This window comes from Cetorhinus maximus, chromosome 8, assembly GCF_964194155.1.
Source record: "Cetorhinus maximus chromosome 8, sCetMax3.hap1.1, whole genome shotgun sequence".
Taxonomy (NCBI): Eukaryota; Metazoa; Chordata; class Chondrichthyes; order Lamniformes; family Cetorhinidae; genus Cetorhinus; species Cetorhinus maximus.
Window position 1 is genome coordinate 120,342,798 of NC_135886.1, and position 26,244 is coordinate 120,369,041.

General features: G+C 43.9%; 1 protein-coding gene across 1 annotated transcript in view; it reads left to right on the top strand.

Moving 5' to 3' along the window:
* The first annotated feature begins 16,668 nt into the window (after nucleotides 1–16,668).
* The window catches only part of LOC144683333 (short transient receptor potential channel 5-like), a 98,130-nt gene continuing 88,554 nt past the window's right edge, over nucleotides 16,669–26,244 (top strand). Inside the window, exon 1 of the mRNA XM_078546267.1 lies at nucleotides 16,669–17,465. The gene's annotated coding sequence lies outside the window, so the exon portion shown is untranslated. The remainder of the gene's footprint in view (nucleotides 17,466–26,244) is intronic.

Sequence of the window (26,244 nt, forward strand, 5' to 3'; positions counted from 1 at the left end):
GTCTGGAGCTTTTGAGTCATCAAAAGGGAAGCTAGGTTTGAAATGCTAAATACATAAACATGGCTGACGTTTTAGAATGTAAGGTGTGAAGAACATTTACATTTTTAGATAAGTCAGAGTCGTACATTTCAAAGAGATGGTAAGGTGTTACACCTAGCCAACAGAGGCTAAGCCAAACAGTGTGTTTATTTTTCCCAAACATTACTGAATATATGAGTACTATGGAAGATTTATATTATGGAAAAAGTAAACTTGCAAAGCTATATTGGGATAACGGAAGGGGGAGAAACCTGTATAAAGGAGATGAGGTTATGTGTAAGGAGAAGGAATTCTAAGATCTAACAAGTGTGAAAATCCTCTAGTTTCTATGCATCAAGCTGCTGTCTACAGGAACCGAAGCTAAGAAAACTCATTGTGAATATCCCTGTCCAGGTATTGTGTGCTTTGCCTGGGTCTGTTGAAATCTATCTTGTTTTACTGTTGCCTTGATGGAAGTTTAACTGGGAGTCAGATTAATTAGGGGAGCTAGGAGTTATCATAGTATTAATTTGTAGGCCTATGTATGTGCTTAAAATCATTTATTTTATTAATAAATGTTTAATTTAGTTTTGTAAAAAAAACCTCCAAGAATTGGTGGACTTATTACTAATGAATTCAAGGCACGCGTCTCGAAATAAAAATACAAGTAGCAAAAACAGTTGTGGCAGCTGTTTCATGTTTCCCTCTGGGATTTGAGCAGCTCAGCATTTACCATCTGTGCCAGAACACTGAATGATTGCTGAAACAGTGGGCTGGTGCAGGATGAAAGCATCATGATCTCTGCTAGAATAGCAGGCATTCACCAGCACATTGTGCTGGGCACGGTCGCACACTAACTGCAGATTGAATGATACCCTTTGTGGTTTCACTACATCTCACCATTGAGATGTGGCACCCACAAAGTGCAGTCGATGGCACCTGGCATCATTGGGCAACCAGCTATCCTGGCAAAACCATATGTGTGCTCCTCTTGCTTCTTGCTGTTCTGAGAGAAGACAATGAAGTTTCCTCTACTGGTTTACAGAACCTTTGTCACCTGCTGCGATATGCAGCGATAGACAGTAAAGTGCAAGATGTTAACTGTGTTGCCTGTTCCAGCTGATCGCTCACAAAGAAGATCAGGGCCACAGCCACCTTGACGACCATTGACAATGCCACTCTCACTCTGCTCTGAGACTGCAGACTGTTTCAGATGGCACAGTTCTGAAATCACCTCCCTGGCGAATCGCAGTCACTCAATCACTGCTCCAGACTTAGGTAGAGATAGGGGCAGTGATCTTAGAAGACCCCAGGTGAATAAGAACTTCTGCTGAGAGGCCTTATCCCACTCCTCAACATCCCTCTTTGAGAAGCATATCTTCTTTGCTGCCACTGCTCCACATCCCTCTGACGCAGGATTTCATCGGTGCAGGTCATGTGCTCAAAGCTCTTGTAATAGCAACCAATGCCTTCTCCACATGCAGCATCACACCCTGCAGACTTCACTGACTATTATCAACTCCTTCAAACACCTAGTACCTCCACAAACTCTACAAGAGCCAGTAGAAAATAAATAGCAACAAACCTGCATGTTTTTAATAACCCTTTTAAATGTCACTGGAGGGGTGTCCTTCATGCTGCTGAATGCATCTTCAGCTGTTCAATGCCTAAAAGAGACGGCATTAACTAGAGCGATGAGGATGAAAATACCAGGCGCTAGATGCTGACTGATGTCACAATCTGCCTAACTGGCGTACTTGATCGCACCCACCCTAATGCCCTCAACAAGGTGGCATTCAGCACGTAGCATGGTAGGGTGCAGACATAATTTTTCTACTAAATTGACACCCTAGCGCCAAAACCACCAGCGCTATAGAGCTGAATTTTGTAGCCATAATGTTTTAAATTTTGCGTATTTTCTTGGTTAATGCAATAATTTCCATAAATAGAAGTTACATAGAATATTTGTGCAGGGACTTTTCAGGTAGCATTCAGCACTTGATATAACATATATTATCAAGAATGTCCGCAAAAGGCTTTTTTTTAGTTGTCCTATAAGTGTAAGGGAACCTTTAAAAAAAGACTCTTTCAAACATAGCAGAAATTTCTTAGAATGGTCGGGGTATAAACTTTGTATTATTTGGTGCCAGCTCTGTTTGCATCTATAATACAGTAAATCACATTCCTGTCACACGTTTGCTATGATATTTGTCCTGTCACGCTTTATTGACCGCATCTCCAATGCTTTAAGCAATCCAACTTCCAATTTGCTGTAAGCCAAACTACAGGAGATAATTAATTACTTAATCAGATCTCCCATTGCTTTGCTTATAGTAAGTCAGAAGTTTGATTAAAACCAAGAGATTAGTTATACCAATTTATCAACACCAAGGGTAGCCCTGGGATCTGGAAAGTCTGGGAACAAACACAGGGAAACAGCACTGGGATGAAAGTCTCATTGCCTGAGAATATTGGTAGGCTGTTTCTAGGAACATTAGTAGGTCCTGAGATCTGGGATCATTGGGAAGAAAAGTCTCAGGATCTAGGGGAATTGTGGTGGTCCTGGAAATGAAGTTGGGGACAGCAGTGGGTTTGTGAGCATTTGAGAGGTGGTCCTGGGACCTCCGAGTAAAGATACATGAGGAGGGGATTCTTGGGGATTGGCAGGAGCAGGAAGGGAATGATGGAGCATTGCAGAGGGGAGTAGAGTCTGATAATGTTGAAATTGTTGGGATATGACACTACTAAAGTTTTAACAGACGTGTGTGGTAGGAAATCTAGGAAAATGAGACCCCTTTAAGATCATCCATGTTACTCACACACTGACATCACTATTGTCAGTCAGTTCCTGTCTTTACATTTATATACCAAAGCACTTTAGAGTAAATTTTCTTCTTAAAATTAATGTGGTCCAAGGCAGGAGCACCTATGTGGGAAAATTACACCTCAATGCTCAATTAGTGATTGTTAACATATACAGACTTCAAAAACAAGATATTTTCCAAGCTCTGGAATTTCTTCTCTATATCTATTCCCTATTTTCTCTCCTCCATTAAGGTGCTTGTTAAAACCTATCTCTTTGACCAAGCTTTTGGTCATTTATCCTAATACCTCCTTATGTGCCTTGCTGTCAGATCTTGCTTGATGCTGTTCTTGTGAAGCACCTTGTGGCATTTTACTGTGTTAAATGTACTAACTAAATGCAAGCTTTTGTTGCAAACAAATAGAAATCACAACATAGAATACCAAAACACTCATCATTTATAGTTTCTAAGAGCTTAATATGTAAAAAAAACAGTTGTTTAGATCTGAGAAATATTTAGCAGAATTTTAAACTAAACATAATCAGTTAACAAGAGCAACAAATAGGATACTGACAATATTTGCCTCTTAAGAAACAATCTCTTTGTTTTATGTTCTAACCATCAACAAAGAATGTGCTGTTAACCACAAGTCTTGTTGATTACAGAGGCAGAATTTTCCGTTTGACGTGTGAGGGGCGGGCGCCGCACGTCTGCGCGTAAAATGACGCATGGTGACGTCGGGCAAGCGTCCCGTCACTGCACGCCATTGCGATATTTCGCTGGGTGGGCGCGCAATGAAGTCCAACGGGTGCCCGCCATTAATCAATGGGCCACTTAAGGCCTTTAGTCTTCAATCAATGCCAATTTTTCGGCGCCCATGCGATCTTCAGGTTGGCGCACGGGCGCAACGGGCAGGCAGGTAGGAGACATTTGTATTAACCTCATCCACGGGCAGGATAAGAGGGCTCAGTGGGGTCGTGAATCTGCTCTGTGAAGTATTTATTGGTGAAAGTTTTTCAAACTTGCCTGTGTGATCTGCAGTACTTCAGAACGCATCCCAGCTGCTTTTTCTGGACTCTTAACCTTCAGGTCAGCACTCTGCAGTGAGGAATCTTTTCTGGGCCTGCAGGTTTCAGGATCCTTTGCCTGGGTATGGAATCTGATCTGTCCACTGGAGGCAGCTCCTCTGAGAAGAAAGGAGGGCTAGAAGGGGAAGGAGGCCAGGAATGCACATTTAGCCTCCAAGGGAGCCATCTTTGGGAGGTCAGGCGCAGGCTCAAGGGGCCCAGGGCCAAGAGGTAGACCAAGGTGGAAGGGGTCACAGAAGACACCACTATCCTGCTTCCAGGATATACAGGCGGCAAAGCAGCTACCTCAATATGTCTGAGGTGCAGTGCCGAAGGAGGCTCCGACTCAAGGGAGACAGTCAACTATATCTGTCAGATGATTGGGCCTGAGATCTCCGCCAACTGTGTGGGTGGACACCCCATGCCCGCGGCTCTAAAGTTCACAGCTGCCCTCAACTTCTATGCTTCTGGCTCTTTCCAGGGCTCAGTGGATGATCTTTGCGGTGTCTCCCAATCAACTGTCCACACTTGTGTCAAGCAGGTTACAGACGCTCTGTTCAGGTGTGCGTTGACCTTCATCCACTTCCGTTGCGACCAGGCAAGCCAGACACAGCGAGCCAGAGGCTTCGTGGTGATTGCTGGCTTCCCCCACATCCAGGGTGCAATCGACTGCACACATGTGGCCATCAAGGTGCCAGCAAGTGAGCCCGGTGCCTTCATCAACAGGAAGGGCTTCCACTCCATAAACGTGCAGATAGTGTGTGATCACAGGATGCAGATTCTGCAAGTCTGTGCAAGGTTCCCAGGCAGCTCCCACGATGCCTACATCCTCAGACACTCCCAGGTGCTGGGGCTCTTCAGTGCTCCAGCCTGGCTGGATGGGTGGCTGCTGGATGACAAGGGCTATCCACTCAGAAGGTGGCTCATGACGCCTCTCCGCCAACCAAGAACAGAAGCTGAGCAGCGGTACAATAGGAGCCACGCCTCCACAAGGGCTGTGGTGGAGAGAGCCATTGATCTTCTCAAGATGCACTTCCGATGCCTGGACCGCTCAGGGGGCGCACTCCAGTAATCCCCAGATCATGTCTTGGTGATAGTGGTTGCATGCTGCACTCTCCATAATCTTGCACTGGAAAGGGGGGGAACGCAGTGGACGATGACAGCTGCACACGAGTCCAGCAGTGATTCCGAGGATGAGCAGGCACAGGAAAATGCTAAGAGGGTAGACGCTGACCTGGGACTACTCCTTAAATACCTGGCCATGGCACCCCAGCCTCACTGACACCAGTAGACCTTGGTACATGGCGCCTCTCTAGTTCAAGGGCCTCCTGCTCGAAGCGGCTTAATATGGAGAGCTGTGCCTGGCTGCCTCCAGTCCTCACATGCTTGGCCATGTAATGAGCATTCTTCTCCTGAAAATTGATTAGGACAAATTGCACATGGGCTCTGCTCACGCATGGCACACCCCAACCAGAGTGGGACATATCAGGCCTCCAGTGCCTCCTCACCCCACTGCTGCTGATCACTCAGACAAAGATGCTAGGCCTGCTCCCCACACCCGCACCGCCCCCTTGGACACATGCTGCCTACATCACATTAGGAACCACATGGTGTTTCCTCCCATAGCAAGGAGGCGCAAGCACGTGGAGCGTAAAGTGCAGCAGATGGTTCGTTGCCACACGACCTTGAGGCTCCCCTTCCACCATCTCATCACCCTGACTAGGACATGTCCTAGAGTTCTGAGTCTGCGTCTAGGTGCAGCTCCTCCAGGTTGCCCCCAAACCAGTCATGTGGGACTAAGATCAACACATGCTGCAGGGGAAAACTCATCTCCTCATGACCCACTCAGGCTGACCTCAGCATTGGCACTATCTTCTTGCTCACCCGGCAAAGGAAAATTACCCTCAATGATTCAGACTTGAGGGGCCGGGCGGGGTGGGGTCACAGAGGGTAAGGCTACCTGCTGGGCTAAGTGACCAATGCCAACATGGTCCTCACCCTGCCAGAGCACAACAAATCATTGAAGCGCTTGCGACACTGGATCCAGGTGCACCGCACCACGACACGGGAGCTCACCACCTCCGCCACCTCCTCCCAGGCACGTTTTGTCATGTGGTGGGGGGGCCTCCTCCTCCCATCCTGGGGGACCAGCACCTCCCACCGTGCTGCCACCTCCTTGAGGGCGGCAGCAAGGCAGTCATCGGAAAAACGAGGGGCGCATTCCCCCCCCCCCCCACCCCTGCTGGCCTACCCTCCAGCCTGGCCTGCTCACCTGAACCCCTCTGCCGACGCCTGGAACTGGCCATTGTGAGCAGCCTACAAAAAGCTGCCAGGCCTTCTTTAAAACAAACTGCCGGGTCGCCATTGCACCTGGTGGTCTGTGCACACCCACCGCCGCCCACACACTCTTGCTACCCACAGGAGTCGGCAAATACGCTGAGCGGGTCTTAATTGGCCCACCCGCGTAACATGGTGGCACAAATGCCCACCGCACCCGCTCCCCAACCCCCTGCCAAACGGAAAATCCTGGCCCAGGTATTGTACAGATGAACACATGAAAAAGGGCAGGAATAGGCCAGAAAGCCCATCGAACCTGTCCCATACTATACGTTGCAACCTGCAAGGACAATTAAACCTATCCCACAACACATCAACCAAGCCTCCATTCTCCTCACCCCAATCCCTTCCCAGCAGCCAGGGGAAAAGTTAGACTCTAGGAATTTCCTTTTGAATTCCTGGGGGAGATCAAGCAAGCTCTGAGAGACTATGGTGAGTGATATCTCTATCTCCATCAACCCACCTATCTTCTACAACTCAAGATGTCTTGAGCTACCCAGCTCTCTTTTGAACAACTGCAGCAAACTCACAATAAATAGCCTGTCAGAGCAGTTCCAAGTAGAGCTTCTTTTCTCTTCCCATGCCTAGTGGCGTATGAGGCAGACAAAGCCAAAACAGAACACAATGCTGGTAATTTTGACTTCGTGAGTTGAGAAAAATGAATGATAGTGAATCTGCAGCCATTTGACATGTCTCTGGATTTTTATTCCCATTGACTTCAATGCTAATGAAACTCAGCAGTGATGTAAAATGTAGAACTTTTGATGTTCTATCATCTGCTTTACACTATTGCACAAAGACAACATTACATGTGTTATTAATGTCAGAATAATCTGAAATGAAATTTTAAGAATTTGACCTCCAGTTTATTTCAGTCTTTTGAAAAAAAAGCAAATAAACTCACTGAATGAAGGAACACACAGTTCTCCCTTTCAAGTCATTCTGATGCACTGATCAAATTCAGCGAAGTGCACATGGTAAGAATGCACAGGTGTAATTGAGACACCTCTCCAGCTGTAACGAGGCAAAACTAGAATATTTAAATTGAAATTTTTACCAGAAGATCTCAACCTGTCTCGAAAGCCTGGGTTACATTTAGATATTTCAAATTTACAGCCGCTAAAAGAAATTTTCAATCACACCTGTGCATTCTGAGAATGTACAGTTTACTGAATTTCCCAGAAAGTAATCAGGTGTATCAACAGGACTTGAAGTGCAGTGTCCCCTTCCTCTTTTAAAGATTTGATAGTCACTTTGCTTTTTGCAGAAACGCTTTGAAAGGAACCGAAAATTGAACGTTTTGATTTTAGACAATTGACGAATTCACAATCGGCCTGAAAAGAATCTGCTCAAAAATCTTTGCTAGGGTCCTCAGGGTGACAGCACTTCCTGTCTGTGTGCATGTGCGTGTGTGCATGAGATCACAGGCACGATTGTGCGCATCTGTATGTTTTTATGATAATTGTATACACGTGAGGGAGATGGGTCGGATTTTCAATTACCGGCCGGGTTGAGCTCTGGAATGGGTGTAATTTAAAAATCACATGTTCCAGAAGGCAACTGCCTATAGGACAGACCACAATTTTCAAATGGAGGGTGGTGGGGTGGGTGGGGGAGTTGGGGGGGTATGGGGGCAGGGGGGCACTCACCTCCTATTAATGACCCACCCACCTCCCCAAGGAGCATGTTAACAGGTGAGGGAGGGTGAGTAAAGGGTTTTCAATTGTCAATTCAGCAAACCCAAAGAGTCTGGTGTACTTTAGTGCAGAACTGTCAGGTTCATTGTGGGGAGATCGGGAAGTTTACTTTTAATAGATGAAAAGTGTCCATTCATGGGGCATCTTGTGCTGGGCGGAGCACATTACATTTATTTTGGCCGCATGGCCACTTTCCTTTGGCTTAGTGCCGCTGGGCCTCCGAGGTGCTGCCTACTCTCGTTGCAAGGCAGCGGCAGCGGCAGGCCTCATCATGGCTGCTGTCTGCTTTTGCTGCTGGCGCTCTGTGGGCAACTCCCACCTCCTGGAGACGCTCAGTGCCACAAGTGGGTGCCAAGCTCGCCTCTTGGCCAATTAGGATATTAACATTTCAAAATAGTGTCACATGAACAACACAGTGGTCGTGCGGGGCCAGGACCTGCAATTTCACCTGAGGATCACGTTCCCAACCCAAATTTGAAAATCCGGCCCATTGTGTATTGTGCGAGTCAGATTATATGTGTCTGTGCATTTAAGATCTGTGTTGCCAGTCAAAACAATGTTCTCTTGAAGGGTCAAGTTGATATATTTTCTCTACTAGATGCTGACTTGACTTAATATGCATTTCCAGAATTTTCTGTTTTTATTTCGTGTTTTCAGTATTCTCAGCCTTTCTTTCAAGCTATACAAAATATCAAAGCAGTTTCTTTTCTTAAACTCTTTGCCATGGCATATTACTTTAGTCTTATAAGAAAAACTTTTAACTAAATTGCAGAACTCCCAGTTGCATCAACTTTAATTTTAGAAATAAGTGATATCTTTCGAGCTTTACGCCAGCCTTTAGGGGCTGATGGTTTTTGTTCGGGTTATATACATTACAATCACAGATACAGTAAGGTTTCTTCCCCAAAGAGCAAAAGGAACATTAAAGACTTACCTTATAATTGAAAATCAAAAACAAAGCCTTCAGTGTATTTGAGAAACACAGCAGTAAATATAACAATGCCATCAGTTGTCAGTTTTTGCTAAGAATACAATTTAGATTTAACTTAGGACGAATCAGATACGTAGCTTCAAAATAACTAATGCCTACAAAAAGTTCAAGCCCTATAGCCTCTTTCCCCTTTGCTCTTTTCCTTAAGAGATGAACGCATGCTGGGGACAGGACAATTATAGGCCTTGTGCAAGCAAAGGAAGTGAATTGCTAAAATAATCTATCTGAAGGACATGAATGCTGAGCCCAGCGCTGACTGTCATCACCCAATGTCCATATACCAGGACCTCTCAGCAGGAGTAGTGATCAGGTCCAAGAACCATGACTTATTGCCCCTTTGCAGGGGGAAGCCTCATCGGGACAGCTCCCTGTTGCATTTCTGCCTCCAGGGTACTTTTCCGTGCCCGCAGAGGGGTTTCCCCTCCAACCTGATGGCGCTACCAGCTTTGGGTCTCTTTATTTGATTACTTCTATGCAGGCAACTGAGGGTACCTTGATGTTGAGGTGCCCTCGAGCTCACCTGCTTGCCTCTGCAGCCCCACCTAGTGAGGCTGCCGGCCTAGCATCATTGCAGGGCCTCTGATTGTCCTCCAGCTTTGGAAGCCCACCTGCCATGCTTAATAGAATGGGGAGCATGGAGACCTTCAATTAGGAGGCCACCTCCGAGAAGGTTGCACCAGCAGGCATGCTGATGACATGGGTGCGTTTGCAACCCCCATCTGTGTGTCTAGAGTCACATGCTCAGGTAAGGATAGCAAATTTCCTTTCCAAAAGAACATTAGTAAACTAGATGGGTTTAATTTTTACAATAACCTGGTAGCTTCATGTTTACCATTGTCAGTTTATTATTCCAGATTTACTTAATTAATTGAATTTAAATTCCTCAGCTGCCATAGTGGGATTTGAACTCAAGTTTAGTCCAGGCCTTTGGATTCCTAGTCTAGTAACATAACCAATATCATACTGTACATCATTCTTATAAAATTACGTATTATCCAATGTGTTGTGAGAAATGTTACGGAGATCCAGCAGTATTACAGATAATGTCAAATAGTCAAGGTGTGTGAAAGGAATTAATTTAATTTTTGAGTTTTAATGTCATTTATAAACAGCTCAAGTTTGTCTTGCTCGGTTTATGTCATCTGATGACCTCTGATTGACTTACTGGCTGTCATATGTCATCTTACAATTATCCAACACTGATCTCAACTCCTAGCTGTGGTCTTTCCTTCTAGATAGATAGAATTAAAAGCCAAGTTTAACATAATGTATCTACCATTTCTGAATTCACTTCACCTTTGGGCCTTCATCATGGTCATTGATATTTCTACAGGGTTTATTAATTTTAAAAAGCTCTTGAAATATAAGGTAAACAAGTGCGAAAAAAGCTGATTTGTCTATTTAATTGGGCCTGCATTGTAGGCCCATGTAAAGGTCTGCTTGGATCCATTTTGTCACATCCCAGCTGTGAAAGCAAGTTTATATCCCCATTTCCTTCTTTCTTAAATTTTCCAATTGACTACAAACATTTTGTGCCTGGACTACTTAGTAGTGATCCCACAAGTATACTTCTCACCTACTATATTGTTATCGCACCTATCCTCACATTTTTGTTATCTGTGCAGATGACGTAAACATAACAATTGTGATGGAATTCAGCCTTCACCAGATCACCGACTTTCCCTTTCATTCTTTTTACACCCTTGCCCCTTTCACTTGCTTAAAATCTATGACATCTCTAACTTTTCTCAGTTTTGACAAAAGGCCATCAACCTGAAACTCTGCTATCTCTATTTCTCTCTTCACAGATGCTGTCTGACCTGCTGAGTATATCCAGAATTTTCAACCATAGATACAGTTGGGTGGGAGGGATGGAAATAGAGGAGCAGGCAAATCACAGTTAGCAATAGAGAAGGGCACAGAGCCCGAAGGCAAAAGGGAACAGAGCCAGAGGTTGAAGGAAGCCGGGGCTAATGGGCAGAGCAGAGCCAGGTGAAGAGGGTGCAGAGTCCAGAAATAGAGGCAAAAAAGAGGCAAACAACAATCTGTTGGGGTGGGATCTTGAGGAGGAAACCAGATCCAAGGGAATTTTAACAAGATGTGAGCAAGAAATACAAAGAAGAACAAATGGAGAGAGAAATGGAGAGAGAGAGAGAGAAAATGAACAAGATTAAATGGGATCTGTGGAAGCTCCATTATCCACTATAATGGATGACTGAATTTGACAAACAACTGAATTTGGTAGATAACAAGAGACCTCAAACTTGAGTGAAGTATTACTCGTGAAATACATTAGTGAAGACTAGTAAAGTACAAATATCATAAACTCAACATAGTATTTGCTGGATTTTGAGCTTGATTTATGATAGGAAGGAGGAATTGTCATTAGTGATTCTTCATTCAAGCGATGTCTGTCACAAAAAAATTGACAGATAATTAGGAAGGCAAATAATTGGAACCTGGATGATGCAGGTTCTCCTGCAGTAGAATTGTAATGGTTTCCAACGTAGAGTGATGCCTGTCCAATAGAATGATACAGCTGGACAATACATAGTCAAAAGCATCTACTTATTAACAGAACCATCGTCACTTGATTTCAGATGGTTTTCAATAATTGACTTTAGTTTCTGTCAAAATACAATTTACATCTTGTCATCCTGTATGACAGCAACAGACTCCGCCAATGGCTCTTTATATCATCTACTGGATTTAAACTAAATTAGTCACAATGATAGAGTCATTCATGCATAGTGACAATCAAACTAAGATTTGCCAAGTACCACTCACGGGAGTGACGATTGAATAATTTTGATTTAAATATGTGGCTTATTTCGATGGCCATCGCTCATAAGCTGGCTTGCAATCTGTGTGACACTACTGATCCTGAATGTCATCCCTAGATAGCTCTGAATCATGAGTATAGCTATTAGAATGCAATCAAAATTAAAGATTTAATAGTGAATAAATACTCTATAGTCTGTGTAACCATTATCTTGATCTACTTCCAATTGGCATCGATGTTGTGATAGCAATATTAAGGCTCCTGCCTAAGGGGGAGCCATCAGCCAATATACCAACTTAAATTTTGGTTTGTTGACACTGAAGCAATGAGTCAGCTAATTGGATCTTAGAAATCTATGTAGAAGACACCAGGAAAATTATTATGAGCTATGGATATGCAGATCTACTTTTTAATGAGTTCTACCTAACTTGTGCAGTAAGTCTGTAGGAACCTTGTTTGCTAGGATTTTAATGCTGGCATGGGGCAATTGACGAAAAAAAAATATCAATGGGAACGCTCCTAGAGGGGCATTATGATTATAGTAAGGAGCTTTCAGCTAAGCACAATCCTTACAATAATCAGGATCAACCTGCTCCAAAAATGCTGCCTTGTTGGTGGCCAGGGATAGCTTGCACTGCAACATCAATGATATCAATTTTCCATGCTTTGATCTTTTTTATTGAGAGTATTATAGGAAGATAAATGACTTCTTCTAGGTGAATTTGAAAATAAAACCTATAGTAATATCCATATACATTAGTTGTGCATATCTTGAATAGAAAGTTAAATTGGCAAAGAAACAACAAAGGACCGCAAGTTGTTAATGTGGGATCTTTCAATCTTCTTCCTGCATCCATATAGAACAGGCTTTAATCTAGCTGTCCCTGGTTATGTTTTTAAGCAAAGCATGTAAATTGTCTGCGTGACAACTATACAGGAAGGAATGACCTTAAACCCTCTTAAAAACAAAATTACCAAAGTACTGGAGAAAACAGTTGAAGATATTACAATCATCAAATTTGGATGATTTGGTGGTGCAGATACTTTGCAGTGTGGTTTATGCTTCTGTTGAGTAAGACCTGTTTGAAGGCCTTCATTTGCTCAACCCTTGGCTTTTGTGGTGTGAAACAGAGGTCACAGCAATTTGATATCAGGAGTGTTTACCAATTTTTTTGTACAACATCATTGAAACAATTTTATTGCTTCCTTGTTTCCACATTGAAATGACCTTTGATTTCATGCAACACAAATGAAAAGACTATATTGAGGTTTTTGTTAAATCTAAGTGGTCAGTGTGACCCTGCTGCCAGACACTGGCTGGTGTTCCGTGACCAGCCATTGGGGATGATGGTCTTGGATCTTCCTTTTATTTCCTTCTAGCTCCCTTTGACTGGCAATCAGTATTTCTTTACAATGATACAGCCAAGGTAATGAACTCAGTTGATGAGAGATTTCAGCTGTAAAACTGTATTGATTGTTTTAAGATTTAATTTTTTTCTATCATGCCATTTTGCTGCCACCTATCTTGTGATGACTAAGTATTCTAACATCTAATAGTCCATATTTCCTAAATATTTGAACTGGTTTCAAATATATATATAACTTCAAAATGAAAAACATTATTTATTGATATCTTGCATCTGATCTCTAAATTGCGTTTGAATGTTGTTGCAAAGTTATAACAACAGGTACAATCTTGAAGGGATGCAGTCTTTTTTTCCCTTGTGCTCTTCCTCAAACTCTCTCCTTCCCTCTCTCCCTTTCTATCCTGCCCCACCCCCACCCCAGCTCTAAAGATTCTAGAGAATTCAGGTTAGGCAATCTCAATTATGTTCTAAGTAAACATTAGCTCCTGAAATTGACAATCTCATTCAAATAACACATAAAGATTGCTGATGTGAGAAATGGACATGTCACAGTATGAGTTCCTGTTCTGAGACTGAAGATTTGTTGCCGTAACATATTCAGCATTAAATATTGTGCCTATGCTCTGTGCATGTTCATGTATGAATAATAATATTAGGAAAAATTTCTTACATTTCATTCAGGTTCATTTAATTTTCAAATTGCCTCTAGAATCATGCAATGCTAGAGGACATAAGAGAGACATTTGAGAAAATGTGACTGAGTTTAGATTGCCTATGAAGATGCTTAGATGCCCCTGAGTACTCTTCTAATTGTGATAATGTGTTTAATCTTTTGTCTGCACACTATCAATGAAGTCTAGATTGTTAAAAAAATGCTTGATAACAGTTGTCAGAAGGAGAGATCATATCCATCCTTCAGTAACATTAAAGTTGGATTTACCAAGGTTTACAAATGACGCTTGAGTTCTACTATAATTGACGTGTCAGTACTAATAGGATTAAGATAAACAGAATATTTTTTCCTATGTTTTCTCTCAATTTTATCTCAATCTCGCCTGAAAATGCAAACACCGTATCAAGGTACAGTTTCAAAGGAGCCTGCTCACCCCTTGACTAAGTGGGCGTTCTTCACCCATTAGCCTTGACAGTGAGTTTGGGTATTCTATTCCAATGGGTGGCTGGGGTTTGGGGGAGAAATCAGTGCTGGTATTTATACAAGTACACTTTCCTGAAGGAGGCACTGAATAAGTATCAGGCTTGGGACACTTGGTTGATTATCCCCCTCCCTAGCCGGGCTGGTGAGGCCAATTGTAACACTCCCAAGTGCCATGCTGGTGAAAATCTGCTAACTGAACACAGATTGGGGTTCAAACCTGGGATCCACCCAATTGTGTGTACCTCAGTATTGCATCGGTCAGTGCACTTAAATCTAACAGATGGAAACCTTAAACTGATTCTTTGCAATTTTGCTACAGGGAAAATGCATAAAGGAAATCGCCACCACTTGGCAAACAATATTCAAGAGGATGGAGGCACTGTGTGAGGTTTCTAGAAATAGGACTGGTAACATGATTATAAACATAATAAAACACAAGTGAAACCTAAAAGAGAGCACAAGTGTACTTTTCTTTCCATTTGGTAAAGTAAAGTAATTACAAAAAGGAATTAAAGGTATTAAATTGATTTTCTCTTTTTCCCACAGAGACATAAGAACATGATGAATAGGGGTAGGAGTAAGCCATATGGTCCCTTGGGTCTGAACCTCTATCTCAACTCAATTTTCCCGCTCAATCTCATACTTCTTGATTCTCTTAGTGCCCAAGAATCTATTGATCTCTGTCTTGAATACACTCAACGACAGAAGATTCACAGCCCTCTGGGGTAGACAATCCCAAAGATTCAAAGATTCATAACTCTCTTAATGAAGAAATTTCTCCTCATCTCAGTCTCAAATGGCCAACCCCTTTATTTGAGACTGTGACTTCTAAGTCCAAACTCTCTAGCCAGGGGAACTAACCTCTGAACATCTATCTTCCGAGTCATCTAAGAATTTTATACATTTCTACGAGATCACCTTTCATTCTTCTAAACACCAAAGAATATAGGCAAGTTCTACTCAATCCCAACTTGAAGGACAGCCCTCTCATCTTTTGTCATGCCCTGCCAAAGGCAAATCTATTCTTCCTTAGGTCAGGAGAGCAAAACTGCACATAATACTCTAGGTATGGTTTGGAAAAACAAATTTAATTTTAAATATTGAATTTTTAAAAAAAATAATTTTGATTGATGGTTGAGGGGTACTTAAATGAAAATTATCCTCTTAATCTTTGCTGTCTGCTTTTAACACATAATTATTTTACACTCAAGAACTGATGAAATATGCGACGCACTAACAAGGATTGCTGAGTTAGCTGAAGCATTCAACATTGAAATTGGATTTTGATTCAGTAATGAGCAGGAGACCCCAAACCTGGCACCAAAATCTCTGCGTTTGTCCTAAATGTGGACAAAACAACTGCTTTCTTGATTTACCTGGGGCCAATCTACCCTATTGTACACTCTCTCCAATTTACTTAATTTGTTAAAGGAAAGTTTTGCTTAAAGGCCTCTGATTCCCAATGGTTATCATGAAAAAGAACTCCAGAATGCTCATGCATCTCCACTGTTCAACTCTTTTTGCTATCCTGATTGGGCAGCAATTTCTCCCAGTCCCCATCCCCACCACCCCCTCCCCCCGCCCCATCAACCTATGTCAGTTCAGTCAGTATAGCTTGTATGTAGAGAAGTTAAATGACTGTATTCTGAAATTGAAAATAATCCAGTTATAACAAATGCCTAATCTCTTTACAAATCAATAATCATTTATTCACTTTTAATTCCACTTTTAACCCAGGTCCACATTATTTTGCCCTCCTTGCCAGCACTTGCATATAATGATGTTAAGACAATAATTTTGTGGAGATTGGTAGATTAGCAGTTGTAATTCTAAATAAAAGACTGTATACTCTGCTCTTTGTCAGTGCCACCCTTGGTTCAGTGTATCAGGCTTGCCTCTGAATCAGGAATCAGCCTCTGAATCAGGAATCATGAGTTCAAGTCCCACCCATGAGACCTGAGCACAGAATCAAGGCTGGCACTTCAATGCAGTACTGCAGGAGGTGCCATCTTTACGATGAAGTGTTAAAACGAGGCCCCGTGGATGTAAAATATCCCATGGCACTATTCAAAGAGGAGCAGGAGAGGAGTCCTACCAGCAATTATCAAACACCTAGGAACAGGTGATCTGGCTATTTATTCCAGTGTTGTATGTGGAACCTTGTGCACAAATTGGCTGCTCCATTTCCTACATCATAGCAGTGACTGGACTTCAAAAGAAAGTCATTGGCTATAAGGTGCGTTTGAGTGTCCTAAGGTGGAGAAAGATACGGTGTGAATCCAAGTTCGATTCTTCTTTTGGAGATTGTGAGGGTCAATCCAATTTCTGCCAGTGGCCAGTACCATGTTGGTTAAGGATTGGTCCAGAACATGTCCTGAATTTTGTCTATTCTGAGCTGTAAAAGGACGGGGGAATATCTAACAGATTCTCTCCTCCTGAGCTGCGCGGTGCAAGCTATATCATAGCACCACATGGACACTGGAGTCTGCAGTGTTGTCTCCCACTGCCCAAACACCGGATACAATTATTTTTCAAAGGACAAGGACGGACAAAAGGGAGAAAGAAAGAGATTGAATGAAAGTGACAGAAAGAAGCAAAGGCAAAAGGTGATTTGAATGAAAGAACCTCGTAATTTACCTGTCACCGTTCCTGTGTGATAAACAGGCAGCCCCCGCTTCTGTTGCATGCACTGTGACACAGACGGACTCGGGTACTGCTTCTTATCGAAGAGTGATTGACTGACGGCTCTGTCACGCCAATGCAGAACCGGACCTATATTACTGATCAATCGAAAATCCTGCTCAGCCAAAGATTTCTGCCGGGTTTCTCGCTTAGGCGCAGGGTGCAATCCGAAGGCTCGGATTGAAAAGCCAGCTTCTGGCTTCGCTATCTCGATGGAGAACAACGCGACCAGGTTCCTAAGGAGGATCTGAGAAAGGGAGAGGGGACTGAGAGCAACAAGCCTCGATCCTGCACTTTTACAAGGGAACCGGACCTGTAGGATATAATAACGCTTTCGACACGTTAAAATAAACAGTGTCTTAGGAAGGATCGCAAGGCTGGAAAAGTTCATTTTGACAATCGTGTGAAGATGTGAATTTTAAACGATTTGGGATCCTACGATCATCAGCGTTTTACATTTTATTGCCTTCCAGAATAACAACGTTAGTACAATTGCTGCGTTTTGAATGACCAGATAACTACACCGATATATAAGGGGTAAACCACGGGGAACCTAGCGTACAGGTAAATATGTGTTTTAAACTATTCCAACAGGTTTGGTTGTTTATCTTTAAAACAATATATATATATATATATTACAAATTGACAGTATTTAGGGTTTGGAAAGATGCCATTGCGGTGAGAGGTTATTTTTCAACGTTCTTGTTTGAAACACATAAGAATTGGATGGAATTGAAAAATGCCATTTTTTTTTATTAAAAACACCGAAATGGACCCAGAAGGCACGGAATCGGAACCGGTCCATCCAATAGCAGCCCTTGCTGGCAGCCTTGGATTGAGGAGATGTTGGGTCTGGTCTGATGGACCTGCGTGCAGAGGTTGGAGTGAGAAACCGTAGGCAATCTTATTTCATTTGCAATTTCCGAAGAACTCTTTAACAATCACAGCTTCTTTTTACAAGTCTACTGAGTCAGAGGGAGAAGAATCAGCTCAGTAAGCTTTCATTAAACCCGTCTGGAAAATTGCACTTTAGAAAAATCTGCTGACTGTGGACAGATCTCGCCTTTGGTGGCCGAATCTGAATTCATTTATGGAACCCAGGCGTGTAAAAGTCCCACTGATTTTAGCTTGTTTATTTTGGGGGTGGGACACACCTTCCCATAATTTCACAGAAAGAAAATGTAAGCCTCTCAGTTTAAGCTCTTGTAAAATTGTTGATTGTTTTAGGATGTTCGTCCTTGTGGTATTGTTTTTCGTGGTATATAAAATGTAATGTTACTGCCTGCCACAATAAGGGATCATGTTAGCACCCAACATGCCAGAGATTTATGAACTTTTAATGGGGCTGACAGGATACCCGGATGTCCACCTTATTGAAGACTCACTCAAGCCATTCCTGGGACTGTGGAATACTCCCCTCTCCCAATTAAAAAGGTTCAGTGTATAACCTCACTGCTGAATGTCACATGCAGTGCGGAAACTACTGAGGGCTGATTTTTAAAACGCTGTGGAAGAAAACAGCCTGAATATTTACCTTTGACCAAACCCACAATCGTGACTATATTCCTGAAATTTTCCATTTACCCTCAGGCAATTACACGAGTAAACATGCACAGCTGTGATTGTGGCCAGAGCCCCTGGTTCTGAAATGATGTTATGGTCTCTGTTGCTACAATAAATGGTACGAAGCATGAAGGCTAGGGAGCGGGCTTTGCACTAGACTTAATTATGAATTACTTGTTCAGGTGTTAAATATTGAATATTTAACCAATGTTCGCAAACATCATCCTGAGGATTTGATATCAGTGGAGCAGAGTTTCCATACATGACCGAAGGGGGGGCTGAAAACAAATGATTAATCCAGGATGGATGAAAGACACCCCAAGATAGTCAAAAGACTGGGGAGGAGATTTGTGAAGCTCTGTTGTACTGAGCGAACCCCACGAGCATGAGGTTCATTCTGAGACCTGGTTCCCATACAGAAGGGAGTCACACCTGCAACGTTAGCCTCAATAAAAAAAACCTCACCATATCATAAGCAAAAGTGAAAATGCTCTGCATGGAGATAACTCAGTAAAATAACAGACTTTTAGAAGAGATCTTATCGGGTCAACCTCAAATCCGCTGCCCCAAGATATTGGGAGGAATCCGTATAACGTATTGGGGAATGTAACGGAGGTTGCGGCTGCCAATTTCAGCGGGAAAAGGCGCGGAAATCCCGGAATAAAACGTTTTCACGGCGCTTCCGCCAAATTTACGTCGGCAGGCGAGCGGGGGGGACTCGCACAGACATTCACCCCGTACACCTAGACTTGTAAAAACTAACTGATGATATGATATGTAATAAACTCCTTTATTAACTAGGTTCAGCGGGTTTCATAATTGAATACAGAAGAAATTTTGGGGGTGGGGGTGGGGGGGTGTCCTGTGACGCAGTGAGCTGTACCCCTGCCTCCTAACCAGAAGATCCGGCCTCGAACCCCGCCCCAGAACTAGATGGCCATGGGAGGTACTTTCCAACGTAGCCAAATAAGTCAACTTGTAAAACCTTCTCATACACCCTGATGTGGAGCGGCACCCCTCAAAACCATAGGCTGCTGACTAGGGTTGCCAACTGTGACTAAATGTATTCCTGGAGGTTTTATCACATGACTTGCCCCACGCTCCAGACATTGCTTAGCCAACACATCCATCCTTGTGACCCACTGCTTTCCTGGCCAGTTGGAAAGCCACAATAGTCCTTAGCCCATTGGATGATGCTTGCCTGTCAGCCGAACAGTCCTCTCCCTGCCCCCATTTTCAATATTTTTATATCTGGTGAAGAGAAGTGTTCAAAGAAAATTACAAACATAACCAACCTTTTTTAATGTCCCAATGATTTTTCTCCAGGGTTGCAGACAGCAGTGTCCTAGAGATTGATCCTCAATTCCTGGAGACGCCATGGCCAATCCTGGAGGGTTGACAACCCTACTTGGTGACCTGTTCCAGGAAAATTTGGCTACTGAAACAGACATAAACATGCATTTTGTCTGTGCCAATAGACACAAGAAGCTTCTAGGCCTAAGAATAAATCAGAAGAGGCGCATGATCACAATGGCAGAGATACAATGCAGGATGCACCAGGGGTCCTGATCTGGAATGACATTAGGTAATTAAATTCACCAATAAACATAATGCTTGGAAGGAGAAAGAGGCAAGTAACATTTTGTAGAAAGAGCTCAACAAAGTATGCACTTGGAAAAATCAATGGTAAATGAAATTCAATATGGACAATTGAAATTTTGTATTGGAAGTAATATGTAAGAGACACATCTATTCCACAACTTGACCAAGGAGGTATATAAATGATATGTAGTGGAGTTGGCTCATCATTCACCATGTCTAAATGTGAAGCGGTGACAATAAATAAGGTTGCTGTCTTACATTGCTAAATCAATACAGTTCAAGCTGTAAGGAGCCTTTGCTGAAACTGTACAATATTCTTATCAGACCAGTCTTGGAGTACTGCATACAGCTCTGCTCACTCTAATATAAAGAGCCACTTGGGTCACAGAGATAGGTTACCTGTGTACTGTGGGGCTGATCGCTAATATTGGAAAGAAGAATTTTAAGGAATAGTTTTCTAAGCTAGATCTCTTCATCCTCAGAAAGGGATATCTTCGGAAAGACGTTACAGCCATATTTAATATACTTAACAAAAGAGAAAGTACCAAAACTTTATCATTATTTGATAAGATAGCACCACAGAACAAGGAGATTTAGGTTCAGCCCATGTGGGTAAATTTAGGGCAGAGATCAGGATGCATTTATTTATACTGACAGTGATCAGCAACTGGACTGTCAGGAAGGTTTGTAGATGTCAGGACACTGAATTTATTTAAGAAGTAACTCTGTAAGGTTCGTGTTCTGGAAGGATGAAAATAGCTATTCTCATTGAGCCTGTCTTGTGAACTCAATAAACTATGAGTTGAGAAGTGTAAGAATAGCCCAGCATAAAAGAGACAAATTTCCTGTCATCCCATGTTTTGATTCTTACCTGTAGAACTACCAAAGAAAGTAGGTACGGAAGATCATGCTCAAAAAGGGAAGGAAACAAAATATGATTGGCACACACACACACTATAAGTTAGGGATAAACAATCCTACTGAGAATTGAATACAGTTTTGTCATTAGGCATATTGATGATTGAGATGCTGTTGAACGATTATCATTTAGATGGAAGATAAAATAAGGATAACACAACTTAATTAGAATTCTCTCCGTGCCTATTGCTTGAAATACTGGAAAGTTTCCAGGATTTCCCAGGAGAAAGGAGAAGGAGAAATGCATTGAATTTATTCAAGACTGAGTTAAACAAATTTTTGATTGACAAGGGAGTCAAGGGTTATGGGGGACAGGCAGGAAAGTGGAATTAAGGCCACAATCTGATCAGCCATGATCCTATTGAATGGTAGAGCTGGCTCGATGGGCCAAATGGCCCACTCCTCCTATTTCTTATGATCGTATGGGAGGCTGTCCAGAAAAGTGGGTGAAAATTGGGATTAGAGAAATAAAATGAATGACAATTGAGAAGGTAAAGAATAATGATTCCCCAAAGCAATTAAAGGAAAACATTAGTCACTCAGTTTATAAATTTATTGTAAACTATACGTTCATTATAAAAACAACAAAATATTGAGATATGGCAAAGTGTTTGTGTCTGAAAGGTGAAGAATTTAACCCTTCATCAGAACAGAAGATGGAATTGAAAATCATAATGTAAAGAGAAATAGAACGTCACCTGTGCAGATATAGCAGGAAGCTACGTGGAAGGAATTCAAATAGTAGACAGAAAAACTATGGACACTTGTAGTCTGGTAATATTTCCATGGGGAGTTGTCAGAATTTGGTGTTGTGATTTCGGTCGAACCTGTAGAAATACAAGATGAACAGGTCTTCCACTGAAAGCGCTGCAGGAGATTGGAAGAACCACTGTGGAAAACCTTCCCCCAAAATATCAGAAATACACAACAGTTGAAGGGTTTGCAGTATTTCTTGTTATGTCTCATATGGCTTTCTCCCAACACTTTTTATTTACGTTTATAGCAATAGGCAGTTTCCATAAGTAGGACAGCATCCTCTAAGACCTGAAACCTTTTTGATGCCATATAATGGATAGGGAATGCAGAGCGAACAATTATTCTTTATCAACATGTTAATTTTCAGTGTTCTACATGGTTTACAAGCCATGCAATCCTGTACTCCAAAGGGAGAAAGTAACACACTGTCAGACTTTATTATTCAGGCTAAATCTATGATTACTTATTTAGACTTGGTGCCTCTGGTCCCATGCAGGACAGTGGACAGCAAAACTCTGCCACTGGCCCTGGTCCATCGCTGTCTCTTTCGCTGCAGCTCAGGTGGTGTCCCTCTCTTGGAAGCCCTCCTTAAATGTACTTCACCAGGTCTTCTTTCAGAAAGATGATTTTCCACTTCTATTGTGCTTGCATTTAACATTTCAAAGGCAAGGTAATTTCTGATGCATTTATCTTCTGAATGCAGACATATGGGGCCAGAACTTGGGAGGAACGGAAATCGCAGTTGGATTGCCACTCCGCTGCTTTTTCCCTACCTTAGTCGGGAGCTGCACCTTCCTCGCTCAACCTTCCAACTCTGGCTGGGTGAGAAAAGTGCAGTGCAGCAGGTTCCTAAAGCCTTCAGTGCAGTGCGGCAGAGTCGAGGGAAGTGAAGCCATGTCCCCTTTTTCCCTCACTAGCTGCCCTAAAGCAGACAAGTTTAAAGGTCCAACCACTTTCAGAAGCCAGGAAGAAGGTAAGTGAGTAAGGTAAGTGATGGGGTTGGGGGGGGGAGCGAAGTGGGGGAGTGGGGTCTTGTGGTCGGTCGGCAGGGGTGAGCCGGAGGCATAGGATTGGTTGGGGGGGGAGGGGGAGGGTGGTAAGTCAGGCCGTCAGGAGGGTAGTCGGGGGTTAGTCGGAGGATGGGAAATAATCGGCAGGTCGGGAGGGTAGTCAGGAAGTTGGGGGGGAGTTGGGAAGTTGGGAGGGTAGTCGGGGGCTGGTGGCTAGTCGGTGGGTCAGGTGGGTAGTCGGGGTTGGTGGGGAGGGAGTAAGGCCAGGCAGGTAGTCAGGTGAGAGGTAATTGGGGGTTTGCAAAGGTAGTCAGAGTGTCAGGAGGGCAGTTGGAGGGGTGGGGGTGTTAGTAGAGGGGTCAGGAGGGTAGCAGGAGGGGTTGGGATAGTTGTTGGGGGATGAGGGATGGAGGGAGTAGTCGGGAGTTAGTCAGGGTTGGGGTGGTAGTCAGGGGATCAGGGGGTGGTCAGGGGGTCCAATGAAGGGGTTGGGGGGTGCAGTCAGTGCTATAGTTACTCAGGAAGTGGTTTTAATCCTTTTAACTTTTCCTGGGTAACTATTCTGTTAAGACAGTCGGAACCATCCGAAGTCTCTGACTTAAATCAGAGTATCAGATGGTTCCCAGTGCAGGGTGATTGCCCATCAGAAGTTTGAACTTCCTGGGCAATTCCCCTGCAATTCTTGCTTGGGGACTTCCCAGCACATGTTCTCGTGTACCCACCCCCCCACCCCCCACCCCCACCACCCCCCCACCCCTGGGTACGACCCTCCAGAGATCAGAAGTTAAGGGCCATGATATAATTGGCAAACTGACTGGCTTTGTAGGGCACTCTGCAGGTGTATTTTAGTGTGTAACTTACCTGGGGTGTCAAGGGAAAGGGCTTCTTAAGAAAAGGTAACTAAAATGCCTTTTAGGGCATGAAAATCCTCCTGTGATCTAAGGCTATCCTCCTCACTATTTACCACCCCACCAATTTTCGTGTCACCCGCAAACTTACTGACCAACTCCCCTACATTCAAGTCTACATCGTTTATATATACCACAAACAGTAAGGGACCCAACACCGATCCCTGTGGCACCCTACTGGACACAGGCATCCAGTCACAAAAACACCCCTCGACCATCACTCTCTGCTTCCTGCCACTCAGCCAATTCTGGATCCAATTTGCCAAATTGCCTTGGATCTCATGGGCTCTTACCTTCATTTTCAGTCTCCCATGCAGGACCTTATCAAAAGCCTTGCTGACTGTCCTTGATTAATCCTTGCCTTTCCAAGTGTAGATTAATTCTGTCCCTCAGAACTGCTTCCAATAGTTTCCCCACCACTGAGGTTAGAGTGACTGGCCTGTAGTTCCCTGGTTTATTCCTTCCTCCCTTCTTGAATAACGGTACCACATTGGCTTTCCTCCAGTCCTCTGGCACCTCTCCTGAGGCCAGAGAGGTATTGAAAATTATTGCCAGTGCCCCTGCTATCTCCCCCCTTGCCTCACTCAACAGCTTGGGATGCATTTCATCTGGGCCTGGAGATTTATCTACTTTTAAGCCTGCCAGACCACTTAGAACCTCCTCCCTTTCTATGCTAATTTCTTTAATTATATCACAGTCCTTCTGCTTGATTTCCATACCCACATCGTCCCTCTCACTTGTGAACACCGACACAAAGTATTAATTTAGAACCTTACCTACGTCTTCCGGCTCCAAACACAAATTACCACAATGGTCCTCATAGCTGCCAGATTTGTGGAGGATGATGATGACATGCAGTGAGGTGTCCTCGTAGATCCTCACATCGCAGTTGCGAATATTTGACTCCAGTCTGGCTTATCGCAGCACAAATACCCTTTGTGAGAATGTTCATGTCATGGAGATGCAGTGGAGGCCCTAATAGTCATTTAGTTACAGGAGAATGATGACAACATGCAGTGAGGACACTCCATAGATCTTCACATGACCTCTGAGAATGGCTGACTCCTGTCTGGCCGAGGGCAGCTGGCTTGCGCTCTGTGATCAGGGCCATCTCAAAGATGCTGCCATGAAACTTTAGATGCATCTGATGCTGTGTCCACCTTCAGCACCTCAGCCCTTCAGGAGTTGGTGCACAGCATCACTGGTCGCAGATGCTGGTGTGCTGGGGGCCTGCCCCACCTAAAGTTGCTGAGAGCACACAGAGAGTATGCTACATTCTGGCAGCAATGACTAGCACCACCGAGGTGCAGGCATCAGTAATGTTTCCAGGGAGTGTGAGGCTGGACCATCACTGTGGTTTGAAGGCCGCACAGAGAGCACAGGAAAGCAGCCCTGGACTGAGACATCTGCCTTTTATCTTGTGCAGAAAGGTTTCACATCTGAGTGACAAGAACACTGCTCATCAGAACAAGGAGCCACAGGCAGGGAGACATTCTTAGGAGTTTATTGACAACAGTGAACAGTATGTACAAGTGATCAACACCCGTGCCCAGGCTGTGCAACTATTTTTACTTAACTTTCCTAACCCTGCCACCACGTCTTGGTGCTCCCCAGACAGCCACATCGGAGGTGGAGGCAGCCTGCTGACTGTGACACCCTGTCTGTGATGACTTTGGCAAGTGTCCTCTGGAGGGCCGAGATTGGTGGGCCCTGGCCTGCTTTCGAGGTCCTGCTGTGTGGCAGTCACACCCTCCTTGACCTGTGAAGCTGGATCTGCGGAGGTCACAGGAAGAGGGGAGTCAGATGGGCCGGTCACTCCCAGAGTCACCTGGCCGGACGGCCCAGAGTGTGCACCTACTGATCCTCCTCCCTATGGGTACCCGAGGGCCCCTGGCTGCCTCCGTGAGCGGAAGGGGTAGCTGGAGTGAAATCGAGTTGCTCAGCATCCCTCTAGTGTACACACTGTTGGAGGCCAATTATGGCATCAGTGATGGAGTTAAACCCAGGCAGCAGTGCGGGAGTGACATCCTGGACCAAGACCTCCATAGCAGCCGCCATCCTGCCAGTGTTGACCTCAGTGCGTTGCAATGCCGGTGCTATCACCTCAGCCTAAAGACGGATGGACTCCTCCATCGTGCCTTGCAATCTGAGGAGTGCAGCGGACATCCTTTCCTGATGTTCCCGAGCTTGCCTTTGCCGCTCCAGCAACTGTGACATGACCGAGTCCAGAGGCTCATCATCTGACTCGGACTCAGCAACGTTCTGGCCTCCAGCAGTCCTCTGAGTGCCAGGGGCCTGGGAAGTCCCTGCCTCTGCCTGCTGTGGATCAGAAAGTGTGGTGTGCTCACCAGATTGTGATCCCAAGGCTACTCTAAAGCTAGGTCACACCGAGGTGTGTGTCTCTGCGCTGGTGACAGTTAACTGTCAATCACCTGAAGCCTGTTTAGGGCCTGAATAGGTGTTGATTACTATTTGAAGCTTAACTAGTGTGAGTCATCTCAGCTCTATTTAAGAAAGGGTCTATTTAGAAGCACACTACGGTGTGCTTGCCCAAGAACAGGGGAGAGAGTTCATCGTGAGTGAGAC